The sequence below is a fragment of the Maylandia zebra genome, linkage group LG15 (assembly GCF_041146795.1).
Source record: "Maylandia zebra isolate NMK-2024a linkage group LG15, Mzebra_GT3a, whole genome shotgun sequence".
Lineage (NCBI taxonomy): Eukaryota > Metazoa > Chordata > Actinopteri > Cichliformes > Cichlidae > Maylandia > Maylandia zebra.
In genome coordinates, this window is record NC_135181.1 from 14,595,996 (window position 1) to 14,612,232 (window position 16,237).

Sequence of the window (16,237 nt, forward strand, 5' to 3'; positions counted from 1 at the left end):
TGATGATAATAATATTGTAATCATTGCCACACTAGTTCAATGTGAACTAGAAACTAATTTGAATTTCTATTGCACAATGAGGTCATCGAGACACTGATTTTGAAAACCAAAAGCGGATGTTGTTGTTTTTTAAGAGCTTCTCGCTTGATCATCTGACGCCTGCCAGTAGTCTGAGTGCGCAGACTCCGAAGTGCTGATGGTTGGTTTCAGTCTACGACCACAAAAATAAATAATAAATTTAAAAAATCTTATGACTACATCTGAAGTCATCTCGGCACATTTCCAGTTAGTTTTTAAGCTCACATTTGGTTGTGGATATTTTATAATTATTATTTTTAACAGGCTTTGCCTTTTCTTCTCTAGGATTAGAAACAGCGTTATGGTATTTTAGGAACGCTGTGAGCGCAAAATTAATAATATTATAAAAGTTTAAAATAATTATAGCTCACTTTTAGGTGCTTAAATGCTGATGAACATAACAGGAAAGTCAACTGAGGGGTAAAAAATTAAAACGCTAAACTATCAAGAAAGTGTTAAATATGATATTATAGACCAGTCATTTAGATAAATATGAGGCTGACAGCACAGATTGTAATGGTCTTCAAATGAAGATGCCCCGTTAATTACTATGGGCTGCCCCCTGTTGGCTGTCTGTGCAACTGCATGTATGTAGGACGCTAAATCCAAGGACGTTTAGCATTAAACTATCCCAGAGAGGCTACTGCACGCAAGAAATCCTATTTGAGAATATGTGAAAAATTAAAAAGCTGCATTAAATTAGGCATTTTCATGTTATCCAGACAGCAAAAGATATAAAGATGAGCATAGATGAGCATAGATAAAAATAGATGAGTTAAAAAAATAAAGTGTTCAAAAAAAAAAAAAACACACTAAGTTATTATTTAAATCAATTTGGTATTTTAATCATTAAAAAATATGTACATATTTAATTTCTACAAGGTCAAGTGCAGAAGGTCAAACTGTAAGCGCTACTAGAAGCGAGTGTATGTGCTCCTCTGTGGCGCGGGCTGAGCTCCGCCCTGCTGCAGCTGGTGACGGAGTTGCTGGGAGTACGGGTCCTCCAGAGACTTTACTGACACCGTCGTCTTGGGCCCCGTCTTCCACTCTATGCCGCTCTCATCCACCACAGAGGCCTCCACGGTGACGGTGTGGGTGCCCAGGATGGAGAAATTCAGCAGGAACTGGGTGCTGAAGTAGTCGTTGTGGGGCTCCACACGCTGCTTGATCTCATTTGTTTTAGTATCTAGTGGAATCTGAAATGGGAAAAAAACTGTTTAAAACGTTTATACTGGTCAAACTGGTCTAATCTGTGTCATTTAATCCATCTAAACTATGTTGTAGTGAGTTGTCCAGTTTTAGAGATCAGCTGAGAAGATCTCTGACCTTTCTTAAACATAGTGAACTAGACAGCACCTCAGAGAAATTACAAGCTCATTACTCACAGCAACGCTAATGTCTATTAAGCTGCTTTGTTAGATACACGTTCTGCTGCTCAGTAATGAAAACATCCAATCAGCCAACCAGATAGCATCATCTCGATGCATTTAGGCATGCAGACGTCATCAAGACAACCTCTGAGTTCGAACTGAGCATCAGAGCATCAAAAGTTAAGGTGTATTTTTGGGCTTTTCGCCTTTATTTGAAAGTCGGGTAGTGCAGAGTAGACAGGAAAGAGGAGAGGAGAGAGCAGGGATATACGCAGCAAGGTGTCAGGGGTTGGACTTGCATGCAGAAGAGCATCTCTGACTGCACAACAGTGAAGCAAATGGGCTGCAGCTGCAGAACAAGAAACAGGAAGCTGTAGCTACAGTGGGGCAAAAAAGTATTTAGTCAGCCACCGATTGTGCAAGTTCCCCCACTTAAAATGATGACAGAGGTCAGTAATTTGCACCAGAGGTACACTTCAACTGTGAGAGACAGAATGTGAAAAAAAAATCCATGAATTCACATGGTAGGATTTGTAAAGAATTTATTCGTAAATCAGGGTGGAAAATAAGTATTTGGTCACCTCAAACATGGAAAATCTGTGGCTCTCACAGACCTGTAACGTCTTCTGTAAGAAGCTTTTCTGTCCCCCACTCGTTACCTGTATGAATGGCACCTGTTTGAACTCATCATCTGTATAAAAGACACCTGTCCACAGCCTCAAACAGTCAGACTCCAAACTCCGCCATGGCCAAGACCAAAGAGCTTTCGAAGGACACCAGGAAAAGTATTGTAGACCTGCACCAGACTGGGAAGAGTGAATCTACAATAGGCAAGCAGCTTGGTGTGAAAAAATCAACTGTGGGAGCAATCATCAGAAAATGGAAGACGTACAAGACCACTGATAATCTCCCTCGATCTGGGGCTCCACGCAAGATCTCATCCCGTGGGGTCAAAATGATCATGAGAACGGTGAGCAAAGATCCCAGAACCACACGGGGGGACCTGGTTAATGACCTGCAGAGAGCTGGGACCAAAGTAACAAAGGTCACCATCAGTAACACACTACAACGGCAGGGAATCAAATCCCGCAGTGCCAGACGTGTTCCGCTGCTGAAGCCAGTGCATGTCCAGGCCCGTCTGAAGTTTGCCAGAGAGCACATGGATGATACAGCAGAGGATTGGGAGAATGTCATGTGGTCAGATGAAACCAAAGTAGAACTTTTTGGTATAAACTCAACTCGTCGTGTTTGGAGGAAGAAGAATACTGAGTTGCATCCCAAGAACACCATACCTACTGTGAAGCATGGGGGTGGAAACATCATGCTATGGGGCTGTTTTTCTGCCAAGGGGACAGGACGACTGATCCGTGTTAAGGACAGAATGAATGGGGCCATGTATCGTGAGATTTTGAGCCAAAACCTCCTTCCATCAGTGAGAACTTTGAAGATGAAACGAGGCTGGGTCTTCCAACATGACAATGATCCAAAACACACCACCCGGGCAACAAAGGAGTGGCTCCGTAAGAAGCATTTGAAAGTCCTGGAGTGGCCTAGCCAGTCTCCAGACCTCAACCCCATAGAAAATCTGTGGTGGGAGTTGAAAATCCGTGTTGCTCGGCGACAGCCCCAAAACATCACTGCTCTCGAGAAGATCTGCATGGAGGAATGGGCCAAAATACCAGCTACTGTGTGTGCAAACCTGGTAAAGACCTATAGTAAACGTTTGACCTCTGTTATTGCCAACAAAGGTTATGTTACAAAGTATTGAGTTGTATTTTTGTTATTGACCAAATACTTATTTTCCACCCTAATTTACAAATAAATTCTTTACAAATCCTACCATGTGGATTCATGGATTTTTTTTTCACGTTCTGTCTCTCACAGTTGAAGTGTACCTCTGGTGCAAATTACTGACCTCTGTCATCATTTTAGGTGGGGGAACTTGCACAATCGGTGGCTGACTAAATACTTTTTTTGCCCCACTGTACAAATCACACGGGCTCATCAAAATCAATCTCTAGAAGCCTGGGAAAAGTTGCCTGCTCTGATGAATCTCAGTTTCTGGTGTAACTTAAAAATACAAAATCAAAAATCCACTTGACTGTGTTAAACTGGGACTCATTTGCAGTCATCTGTAATTATTACTATTGACAATAGTGGAAACTATATCCTGCAACATATATGTGGCTGGATAGTGACTGGGAAATTCGTCTTTTAGAACCAATAACATGCTCTTTATGAGGACATGGAGACCTATTTTTATGATATTTAAACAACAAAGAGAGAGTTTACAAATCTGTGTTTAGCATTGTACTCTGTCGCAACAATTGTAAAAGTGGCAATGAAAATAAGATTTGTGACGTCTAAGTTGTTTAAGTGTCAATACAAACTAAGTACATAAAAAAACTTTGACTGAGGCCACACACCTTGTAGTCAGGTCCCGTCTTGCTCTGAAGAACTGAGGTAACATTAAGACAGACTGACTGGATCTTTCTGAAGAGTCCCGGAGTTGAGCCGTGCTGCACCACACCCTCCACCTTCAAGGTCAGCTGCTGAGTGTTCTGCACTGGGATTGGCTCGCTCGGTGTTCGCGGGGATGGTGAAAGGGCGAGCTGGAAAAAACACAACACACATAAACCTTCAGAGTACCAAAGGAAGAATGTCTTCCTTCCTCTGATGAACACCCACCTTATCGACCAAAACAGCCAAGAGAGATGTACACGTTAAAATACTAAAGTGACACTGTGGAAACGTCTCATGCGTTCCTCTTACAGCGGGCTATTTCCTGGACTATTTCTTGGCTCGACGCACTGCTTTCCAAGAAGCCCAGCCAAGAAACAGTCCAGCACATAATCCCCATAAAAACACAGAGAGGTGATTTTACATAATATATGAATTAGTGCGCTTTAGAAGTGCTGGCAGGCAGATTTTACCTCGTCTCCAGTCTTTGTCCTGAGCTGAGCCTGCCGTCTCCCTGTATTAGCTACATATCTACTCCTAAGCGATATCAATCTTATTATCCAAGTCCAATAAGCAGCTAGCTTGGGGGAAGACAGCCTGTGGTGACTGTGCCTTAGAATATGCATATCATTATTGTGCTTTTCTCTTTAAACCAACGAAAAACAGTTACCTTGATGCTGGTGGACTGCAGCTTTTGGAAGAAATATCTCTGGAAAGACAGCGGCACCTTCAGCAAAGCTATGACAGCATCACAGAGACAGCTGGTGTGCTGAAAAAACAAGCAACACATTTTCATCATTTGCTCCCACTTCATTTTTGTCATTTCCATTTTTTTCCCCCAACCTTAAAGCAACTGAGTGGGGTCCTTTATGACCCTCGCTCTACTGTAATATGAAAGTTCTCCAATTTTTTATTTTATTTTTTTAACCGGACTTCATCTGTCGGTGCGACAGGTTCACGGAAAGTTATGTGAGGTAGTTTGCAGCCCCGCAAAATTTGCTTTTTTTGCTTTTAACATTATAGATTTTGGTTGTTTGTCTGTGTTTGTTTATGAGATGTTCAAAAAGAACACTAAAGTCCTAGGGTTAAATAAGGTAACACAGACTCTTTGTCAGAGCTACAGTATATGCAGACCATTTGTTGTCAGCCCCTGAGAACCCTTCTAATATTTGGGGTTATATTTCTAATTATTGTAATGTTTTCAGTGTTTCTACATATTCATCCATCCATCACCTCCCACTGATCCAACTTGGAGTTATGGAGACCGCCCTGTGACACTCTCCAGTCTTTCACAGGGCTAACACTGAGAGATGGACAACCATTCACACCTACGGCTAATTTAGAATCACCAGTTAACCTATCAAGCATGTGTTTGTCTGTGGGAGGAAGTACCTGGAATGAAGCCATGCACGAGTTTCTGCACAAACTGTGTGAAATATTACAAAACTGCAAACAAGACGTTTCTTTAGATTTTGTTAAAAAACATTAACAAATAACAGTCACGGACTGACTAAAGAAACATAATTTCATCCACACAATTTGGGATTTTTAACTCCTTTGTCTGTGGCATTAGTACCAGACCATCGATGATGAAGTACCGAGTGTTAATCTTACCAGATGTGAGACAGGAGGGTGTTTCTTGGTGAGGCTCTCCGCTTCCTCCAGCACGTGGTTAAAGACCGACATCATCCGTCGCTCATATTCGCTCTCCGTCTGGACAGACCCCACAGTGCCGTACTCCTGAAAACTACATTACAGAAACAGATGGAAGACATGTCGGGGGAATTCACAGAAGGGACCTGTTGCTGCAAAGCGCTTTCTCTACAGATCAGTCGAGTACACGGTCCAGTGGAGGAGCTTTTGTCAAATAAAATAAGGTGCATTTACTTTTATTACACTGTCATACATCTGTGGGCAGCTTATAAAGGGCTACCTCTACATGTGATGCTGAAAGCTAATAAAATAAAACCAAAATATAGAGGAAAAATCCTTAGTTTTACATTTGTTAGTTTGGTAAAAAAAATTCGATGACAAATTGCCTGATGAGGCACTGATGGACATGTTATCTGATATTCTGAAGGTCTACCAGTCTGTGAGTCTACTGCTTTAATGTGGTGGTGTTTTCATTGTAATATATGTGCAGATTTTCATAAACCTAGTCTTTGACACACGTCCTCCATGCAACAATAGCTAAAAACACTAAAACTACCACTGAAAGTCAAAAACTGGACTGAAACTAAACATATTCAAACAACAGAAGATCTGGACTATTCTAGAAGATACACCTGTGGTATCGTTTTGAAAATCTGAGGCAACTTCCTTCTCGAATGACTGTATTTACAAGATTTTCAGAAAACCTGATCGCTGAGATTCAAACTTGTCCGAGATTTTTCTAGATATGCCTATGGTATCAATTTGAGACTCCTATGTTGCCTCGTTCTGGAGTTATCGCATTCACAAACTTGGATATCCACATTGCCCGGCTGGCCAGCAGGGTGACAATAATGCCTTTTACGGCTGAAACAAAACTAAACTCAAACAAGAAATCTGGAAACTAAAAGTAAAGAAAACACAAAACTATAGTAACTCCGGTACAGAAAAACTCAACACAATCTAAACTAGATCCATTCAAATCAAATTATTTGTTGACACTCAGAGCAGCCCTCACCTGGCAGCCTGTGGGTCCAGTATCAAAGCTTCAATCACGTGGGAGACGAGCAAGCAGCTCTGCTGTTGTCTGGGCAAACAGTTAAAGAAAACTTAAGGACATAAGTTATGAGATGATATTTAAAAAAGAAAAAAAAAAGAGAGAGAGAAGAAGGAAAGTATAAAAGTATGATGATGTGCGTTTAAGGATACAACTCCACATTGCGAAGGGTTGCATAATCTGCATCAAACGACGACTGGTGTAAGTCAGCATAGCGAGCAGCAAGACTTCTGAACTCATCCATGCACACCTTCATCTGGAGAGAAGAGAAACGCATCGCAGCTTCACAACTATGCTTTTATTCCTCTAGATAAAGCTAGGCAAATAAAATAATTATACTGGCTTTTTGTCGTCCAGTGAAAAGATCCAAGTAAAACTGAGCTACTGACCCGGAGGCCCAAAAGGGAAAACTATATTGAACACTGACCTTAAATCAAATTTACCTCCTAATTAAAAGCAAATACCTCTTCAGCATGATGAACAATCTGCTCCAGTTTGCTGGTGCATTAACAGAAAGCCTAAATAGTGACCTTTGACATGCTGTAACCACAAATTCAAAATAAGTAAATAAATAAAAGGGAGTCCACTCCTCTCAGGCCAAAGTTCAGCATGTCACCTGCATTGAGATGCGGCCACAGCGTTGCAGCTCATTTCCTGAAGTGAGGGCGATGGTGGTTGCGATGGCGGGAGGAGGGCTGGTTTTCAGACTGTTGCAGGTACAAATGAGCTGCGACAAAGCTTGCAGGGTGTCGATCCGGAGCTTAATGAACTCGCACTGGAATGTGAGCGGGCTCAGAGGAGTGCTGGCAGCCTGCAGGGAGGGATTAATCAGATAAATAAGGACACAGCAGTTAAATAGTGGCGCGGCTTGAGTTGATCTAACGAGATTCTAGGTGAGTCACGTCATTAGCAGTTAGAGTTGCTTTGAAATCAGCTCTAATGGCACCCCTCTCCACACTGGCTATCAGCAGCTCTCAGCATCCTGTCACTGGTGATAGATAAACAGTATTAATGCTTTTTGACAAGCAGATGCCTGGCAGTTAACTGACTGTGAGGGAGGCGATGCCCTTTTGGTAGGAGCGCAAGGCCTCTGCGATGGCGCTCATGGCTCCGCTGTAGTCCCCGTCTTCCACGTGACTCAGGCACTGCTCAGCCTGGGAGAACTCCTTCAGGCTGCTCAGCCAGAAGTAGAAGTGCTCCGAGGCCACACGAGTCCGCACACACTGGTACAGCTCGCTGGAGAACTCGTGGCATCCCTGCAGGTGAACGATAAGAAAATAATCATCTTGCCGGAGACCCGAGGCACTTCGTGGCTGTTTGCAACACCGTTTTGATCCAAAGATCTCACCATGCGCGAGGCTTGCCGTGCAATGCGATACACCGTCCAGCCGTTAGCAACGTTCTCCAGCTGCTGTTTGATGACAGTCTTCACTTCGGCTGACAGAGACGACTGGCTTGCAACAAAAATCACTGTTGCCAAGGAAACCTGCAGCAGTGACAGTAGGGGGCGATGAGTGTGAAACTCTAGAGATCGGCGATATGTAAAGGCAGTAAAACAAGGAGGTAAATATTAACAGGATGCTCCTGTGAGGTTCCTCTACCTTCTATTAAAACATGAAGGCTAAATAAAACTGCATCATGTATCATTTAGTCTCACATCAGCTGATGCGTGAATCCTTGCACATCTCTCACCAGAAGCTCCTGCTGCTTATCGGTGGACGAGTGACTGGCCACCCGGTAGAGATCAACCAGATCCCCCAGCATACCGTCCCCCAGCACAGGCAGGTGGGTGGCGATGGCTGCCAGAGCGTGACACATGAGAACACGAGAGGAGTCGCAGGACAAGTGGAGCTGGCCGAGCAGGAATTCCACTGCAGACTGGCTGAGATGGGGTCGACTTTTCAGCAGCTTAACCAATGAGGTGAGAGCTGTCTAAAGTTGAAAACAAGAAAATGCAGAGATGGGTGTTACTACAGCAAAATGTAGGTAAGGGTTGGCTGATGAGTTGAATGTAAGGAGAGGCATGGAGAAACGCTCCCAAAATAATTCTCACCTCATTTGCAAAGTTTGTGCAGCTGGTATTAAAGAAAAATAGTTCTAATAGTTAACGAGTATTTTTCAGGCAAACATGAAGAACTACAGGCAACGTGCGCTCAACGCAGGCAATCACTGGGAGATTTTTGTTGTGGCAGATCCTTCGCAACTAATTTCATCCAGTGAGAACCAGAAACCTCCAGGAACCACCGTCAACCAGCTGCCGTTACACATTTCTGTCAGACAAATCCCTGAACCATGTACGCATGAGAAACTTCAATTGGTCCAGTGAGCAGGGCAGGAGTAACAATGAACCTGTAACTCTTAAAAGTCCAGCCAAACCAAACCAGTTTTCCAAATTTAAATTAAAATACATTGTGGTACTTTTTCAGATGTTTTATAATGTAAACTCTGCCTCCTCAGGGGTCTAATGTCTTACTTTCAGTGTGGCTTGTGCACTGGGGCTGTTGTCCTGACTGCACAGCATCAGAAGGGACTCCACTCCCAAAACTGTGTCCTGCTCCAGCTGTACTATATCTGAGGAGGGGGAGATGCACACAACAACAAATATTACCACACTGATTAAGAATTAAAAGCATCCACCAAATAGGTTATTGCCCAGTCTAACTAACCTTTCTCTGGACAGGAAATGGCAATGTTGGTGAGCACTATGACCCCGTGAGCTGCTACTGCCAGGTTGCTGTGGTAACAGCATTCCTGTGCCAACTTAACCAGGTCAGTGAGCCGGGGTGGAACCAAAGAGCCACCTGAGAAGAAAGTTTTAGAGAATGCAGATCAGTTCAGAGTGGCATTCTTTGTTTCCTAAATGCAGCGATTTAAGCGTAAACATTACCTCCCACATTACTAAAATACTGTTTGATCGCAATAGTTCCAGAGAGGGTGGCGAGAACGGCCAACATCCCCAGCTTCAAACTGTTGTAGGGGATAGTCAAAGCACATTCGCACAGCACCTGCAAAGGTAAAAGCTGTTAGATTGCAGACAGATTTTAAACATCACAACAACCCTACAGTGCAACTGTTGCCATCTGGGGCTCTACCTGAGTGTTTTCTCTTATCCACAGGTGAGGAGCCTTTTTAGCCAGGAGCTTTAAATCGTTAACTGCAAGTCTCTTCACAGCTTTTCTCGGATCATCTTTTAGGTACTGAAGGAGGAGCTGCAGCTGCAAACAGATTAGGAACCAAATCAGAGGTTCACCACAACAAACCGAAAGAAAGGAGGCATTGCTGTGTGCGAGCAAGTTGGGTCTACCTGCTTGGGGATATCTATGAGGGAAGAGGCGGCCAGCTGGGTGAAAGTATGCAGGGAGACGATGACCATGGGGGTGGAAGGATAAGAGTTCACCAGATGCTGTAAAAGCTCTCTGCTGCTGGATGCCAGGCTGGCGTCATGATGCATGTGCTGCAGCATGGGGATCAACTTCAGTTTCAGTTCCACAGGAGTGTCTAAACCTGAGGCGGAAGAAAAGATCAATGCAAACGTTATGTAAAAGATGCAGATGTTATCTGCTGGGTTATATTTGGGTTCAGCAAAATGTGTATTTGCAGTGTTTTGTGTTTCTTTTTCTCTGTGATTTCAGCATGAAAAAAAAAAAAAGAATAGCTGCACTCAGTTTAGTGAGAAAACTAAAAACAAAAGACATCAGTAATAATGAAGCTTTGAACCACGACAGCTCTCGTTTATCTTCACGTGATCTGAGACATTTTAAATACAGAATAAACATCTTACCTTGAATCATCTCACTAACTTTGTTGCAAATACCAGCTGCAAAGTCTCTGAAAATGAAAAAGAATTAATTAATTAAAAAGCCACACCACAATTAGATCATCTAAAACATCATCCCATACATCAGAGTTCACTTTTAGTCATCGTTTCCTTACTTTGACTGTGCAGAGAAGCTTGCGGCAGCAAAGATGGCTGCCTCGACTTCCACATTGTCGTGAGAGTCCAGGCTTTGGCGAATACTGTGGTGGGCATTCTTCCTCTCTGGGATGATGGAGGCCAAACTACCAAGCATCCTGAACACATAAGACAGCAGGAATTTTCTTTTGAAAAATCTGAGATGACTGAAAAAAACTGTGCACAACAAAGGTGAAGAAGAAAGTGCAGGCAGGGTGGAGTGGATGGAGACTAGTATTGGGGTAATTTGATGAAGATGTTACAATTCTCACAGAGAATGCACAGGATAAGAAAGGAGGGACACCTCAGGTTGAGCATATTGGAGTAAAAGTTAGAGAGGCAAGGCTGAGATGTTTTGGACATGTGCAGAGGAAGGACACTGGATACACTGCAAAGGATGCCAAAGCCAGGCAAGAAGGCCACAAAGGAGGTTTGTAGATGTAGTGAAGGAGGACATGCAGAGGGTTGACAGAAGAGTGTGCTAGGGTCAGATGCGCCACTCGTGTCTATTCATGATTTCACATTATTACCTCAGAGTGATGGCTCTGGCCACAGGGTCATTACTGTGGATGACTGAAAACACCCGTTTCACAAACTCATCCACATTGAGAATCTTCTCCAAATGTTTCTCACTCTGTTGAGTCACTTTGAGTACACAGAGACGTAGAAAGTTGTTACTGGAAAAGAGAAATAAGCTTCTATTAATAAAGATGTTTGTGGCACAGTAAAGCTCATCTTTAACTTCTCGCATCTTCTAAATAGATCTCACCAACTTCAACAACATTCTATTAAAAAGTGCATAAGATGCACACCTTTATTTATTTAGGCACTTTTGAATAAAATTAAAGTTTGAAAAATCCACTTAAGTAAGAATAGTTTGTTTCTTATTCTTTCTTAAAGTGAAATAAATTCACTCTTTTCTCTACACTCTGAAATGCATTCGGATGCCTATATTAAATTCAGCTATAAAGGAAGTGGGAAACAACTGTCAGTAAAGTAGCCTTTAACAAATAAATACATAAATAAATGATCATCTAAAGCAATCATACCCGAGCCTGAAGATGTCTGCTAGTTTTAAAAAAATGCAGAGTTGATGAGGATGGGAAAGGGGTACTTCTGGAAGAGTTTGGGGAACAAAACCACAGCCTCACACTGCTCACCGAGCTTCCCCGACCTCAACCCTGAAAATAAAGGAATTTCTCCACAACAAAGCAGGAAGTTTCCATATAGTCCCTAACACTTAACACTAGTGATGTGACGTTCTGTATCGAGGCTTCGAAGCTTGTGTCAAGTAATGGAGGGGGCGTTTCCGCGATGCGTGTATCGAGGCTTGCTTCATTTATGGGAGGAGCTGAAAATGATGATGTCCGAAGCCTCGGTGCCCAGCTGTACCACGTGACTGGTTCATGAAGTGGTTCGAACTTTGCCGCGAGCTATGACAGATATAAACCCCTCAGACTTCATTCAAAAATGTTGTTGTTTGATGGAGAGTTGCGGTTAGTGAGAGTTTGGAGACAGTTTGGAGGTTTATGAGAGTGAGGAGAGAAAGTCAGGAGAGAATGGAGCCAGCTAAGAAGAGGAGGATGTCCTCCCCTGTGTGGGAACATTTTGATCTTATTCCTCCCAACAAGGTATGTAAATTTCTACAGAAGATGTATTTTCATAATACTGATGGTGCAATACAATTTATGTTAAGCTGTTGTTACTTTTGTACAAGGTGAAGTGTTTGCTATGCGCCAGGGAGCTGGGATATAACAACAACACCTCATCCATGCTTAGGCACTACAGAGCTTTGCATGAGAATAAGGGGAACACCGATTGTGGAGCAAGACCAGGTGAGCCATCAAATGTCATGATAATATAGCATGCCGTAATGTTACTAAATGATATAACAATATTATACAACTGTAATAAGTTACATGTGTGATATTTATATTTGTGCTTTGTCTTTATTGTCTTTCCTCAGGAGAACAATCTCAAATACACACAGTGATTGCTCAGCACTGCTCTTCCTCTCTGGAATATCTTTTTATTCACTGCAAACCGTTTTATTCTCCGCGGGAGTTTGCTTCATTCATCCTGGCCGCTGTTTACATCCCGCCAGACGCAGATGCGCAGGCAGCTCAGTGCGCACTCGCAGAGCAGATTCTCCACACGGAGCGGACATACCCGGACTCTCTCATCATTGCTCTTGGGGACTTTAACAAAGCCAATCTGAGCCATGAGCTTCCGAAATACAAGCAGTATATTAAATGCCCGACCAGAGAGGAGAGGACATTGGACCACTGCTACAGCACGATCAGCGGGGCCTATCGCGCGGTGCCGCGCGCTTCACTCGGACTTTCTGACCACGTCATGATCCACCTAATCCCCGCGTACAGACAGAGGCTGAAGCTCTCCAAACCTGTCGTGAGGACCAAAAAACTGTGGAGCAACGAGGCTGTGGAGGAGCTTCGCACGTGTTTGGAGACCACAGACTGGGACACATTGAAGGCTGCTTCTAACAGCTTGGACGAGTTTACGGACACCGTCACCTCCTATATCCACTTCTGTGAGGACAGCATTGTGCCATCACGCACCAGGGTGAGTTATAACAATGACAAACCCTGGTTTACTCCTAAACTCAAAAAGCTGTGGCTGGAAAAGAGTAAGGCGTTCAGAAGCGGAGACAGGGACTGCTACAGAGAGGCCAAGTACAGGTTCACTAAGGAAGTGGACATTGCCAAACATCAGCACTCTGAGAAGATGCAGCAGCAGATCTCAGAGAATGACTCGGCCTCTGTGTGGAAAGGTTTTAGGAATATCACAAACTACAAGCCTAAAACCCCCCACTCCACTGATGACTTGCTCTTGGCCAACACCCTTAACAACTTTTACTGCCGTTTTGACGAGCCATCAGGCAGCCTTCACACCTCCAACGACCCCAACAATAGAGGCACTTTGGACACTCATTCCCCCACCTCTCCCCCCTCCATAGAGCCATCACCACCTTCAAACTGTTCACCTGCAACACCCGCCCCCTCACCCCACACAAAAGAGGATTTCACACCACCTCCTCCGACCACAACTCTTCATATTCATGAAGCAGATGTGAGGAAGCAGTTTAGGAGTCTGAATGCTCGGAAAGCTCCCGGCCCAGACGGCGTGTCTCCTGCCACCCTCAGACACTGTGCAAACGAGCTGGCCCCAGTGTTTTCTGGCATCTTCAACTCCTCACTGCAGGCATGTCATGTGCCTGCCTGCTTCAAGTCCTCTACCATAATCCCTGTCCCCAAGAAACCTAGGATCACTGGACTAAATGACTACAGACCCGTGGCTCTGACATCTGTGGTCATGAAGTCTTTTGAGCGCCTAGTTCTCTCCCATCTCAAGACCCTCACGGCCCCCCTCCTGGACCCCCTGCAGTTTGCATATAGAGCCAACAGGTCTGTAGACGACGCCATCAACATGGCCCTACACTTCATCCTGCAGCATCTGGACTCCCCAGGAACCTACGCCAGGATCCTGTTTGTGGACTTCAGCTCTGCCTTCAACACCATCCTTCCAGACCATCTCCGAGGCAAGCTTTCCCAGATGAATGTGCCTGATCCCATCTGCCGGTGGATCACTGACTTCCTGACGGACAGGAAGCAGCACGTGAGGCTGGGAAAGAATGTCTCGGACTCCCGGACCATCAGCACCGGCTCCCCTCAGGGCTGTGTTCTTTCTCCTCTGCTCTTCTCCCTGTACACCAACTGCTGCACCTCCACCCACCAGTCTGTCAAGCTAATCAAGTTCGCAGATGACACCACCGTCATTGGGCTCATCTCTGACGGGGACGAGTCTGCCTACAGGAGGGAGGTTGAACGTCTGGTGTCTTGGTGCAGCCACAACAACCTGGTGCTGAATGCCCAGAAGACAGTGGAGATTATTGTGGACTTCAGGAAGCACACAGCCCCACTCCCCCCCATCATCCTGACTGACACCCCCATCACCTCTGTGGACTCATTCCGCTTCCTGGGTACCACCATCACCCAGGACCTGAAGTGGGAGCCCACCATCACCTCCGTCATCAAGAAAGCCCAGCAGAGGATGTACTTCCTGAGGCAGCTGAAGAAATTCAACCTGCCAACACGGACGATGATGCAATTCTACACTGCAATCATCGAGTCCATCCTCACCTCCTCCATCACCGTGTGGTACGCTGGAGCCACTATCAGGGACAAACAGAGACTGCAGCGTGTTGTGCGCTCTGCTGAGAAGGTGATTGGCTGCAGACTCCCATCTCTGCAGGACCTGTACACCTCCAGGACACTGCGGCGTGCAGCCCGGATCTCAGCTGACCCTTCTCACCCTGGACACAGTCTGTTTGACCTGCTCCCCTCAGGCAGGAGGCTCCGGTCCATTCGCACCAGAACCTCTCGCCACAAGAACAGTTTCTTCCCCTCTGCTGTTGGACACATGAACAATAACCACATGACTGTCCCCGCCACTAACACATGACCCTACGCTGTGTCACTGCATCATCCATGTTTGGCACTGATCACCACCTGCACTCATGTATATATCTTTCTACGTAGCACTCATAATTCTTATTCTCATGTATATATCTCATGTATATCTCATGCACATATCTTTCTTTCTACATAGCACTTTAATTCTTATTGTTTGCACTGAAGCACCGCAGCAATTTCCTAATGTTGTAAACCTCAACATCTGGCAATAAACCCATTCTGATTCTGATTCTGAAATAGATGAAGACCTGGTTAGCATGGTGATTGAGGACTCCCAGCCATTTAGCATTGTGGAGGACAAAGGATTTAAAAGATTTGTTAAATCATTAAATCCTAGCTATGTTCTCCCCACTAAAGGTCATAAAAGCAGTGAAAATTTAGTTTTTACAAAGTAAAATGTGAACAGGCAGGACTGAGCTGTCCATACCTCAACGTTATAAAAGCACAACCACTGTCCATACCCCAACCACACCTCACCTCACAGTAAATGATCATTTCCATTTTAAGCATTTCCAAATGATCATTTTCCATACTGCCAGTATAAATATACACAGTATACTGCCATCACTACAATATACATGTTTTACACACTCCTTTTGTTGTTGACATTTACAAGCTGTGTGCAAAAGGCCACACTCTTCAAATTCATGCCAACATATATTTTTACGTCCAGTAGGTGTCCTACTAGAGCAAATGAAGCTTCAAGAAGCTTTGCGCTGGGATGAACCAATTGGATGAAAAGCTTCAGTGCTTCATGAAGCTTCATCTGCCCATCACTACTTAACACATGACGAAAAACGACACACCGGATAAGAACACAATCAATGAACCATTTGCTAAGTCTTTAGCCAGCGAGCTAACACACCTTTGTCCAGCTCCATGAGAGCGGAGTTAGCGTCGAGCTCCTGTTCGCCATAACAAGCCACTGACAGGAATGAGCGTGCGGTGGAGAGCGACATTACTGTGCAGTTTTTACTCCTTAAAAGAAGATACACTCATGAGATGTTAGCATTTCACTGTTCAGGCGGCATTCAGGAAAACACTGAGGATACAGAGACAGAACATCCGGTCTGGAGATTGACTTTCATAATAAAACGCCAGTTGTTACTTTAGTGCTTCTGTTGAAAAGAACATTTTTACGTGTGATTTTCATAACTTTTGTTGCAGTCACAGATAT

General features: G+C 44.2%; 1 pseudogene across 1 annotated transcript; it reads right to left on the minus strand.

The window, feature by feature from the left end:
* Nucleotides 1–895: 895 nt before the first annotated feature.
* Nucleotides 896–16,131, minus strand: LOC112433078 (integrator complex subunit 7-like; annotated as a pseudogene). The gene is made up of 20 exons (XR_013093142.1): nt 15,926–16,131; nt 11,617–11,748; nt 11,098–11,244; nt 10,549–10,686; nt 10,397–10,443; nt 9,920–10,119; nt 9,708–9,830; nt 9,503–9,620; nt 9,282–9,416; nt 9,089–9,186; nt 8,308–8,547; nt 7,964–8,101; nt 7,665–7,871; nt 7,232–7,426; nt 6,768–6,871; nt 6,577–6,645; nt 5,523–5,655; nt 4,579–4,677; nt 3,875–4,060; nt 896–1,274 (listed from the first exon to the last, which is right to left on the minus strand). The product of XR_013093142.1 is annotated as an integrator complex subunit 7-like (transcript).
* Nucleotides 16,132–16,237: the final 106 nt, after the last annotated feature.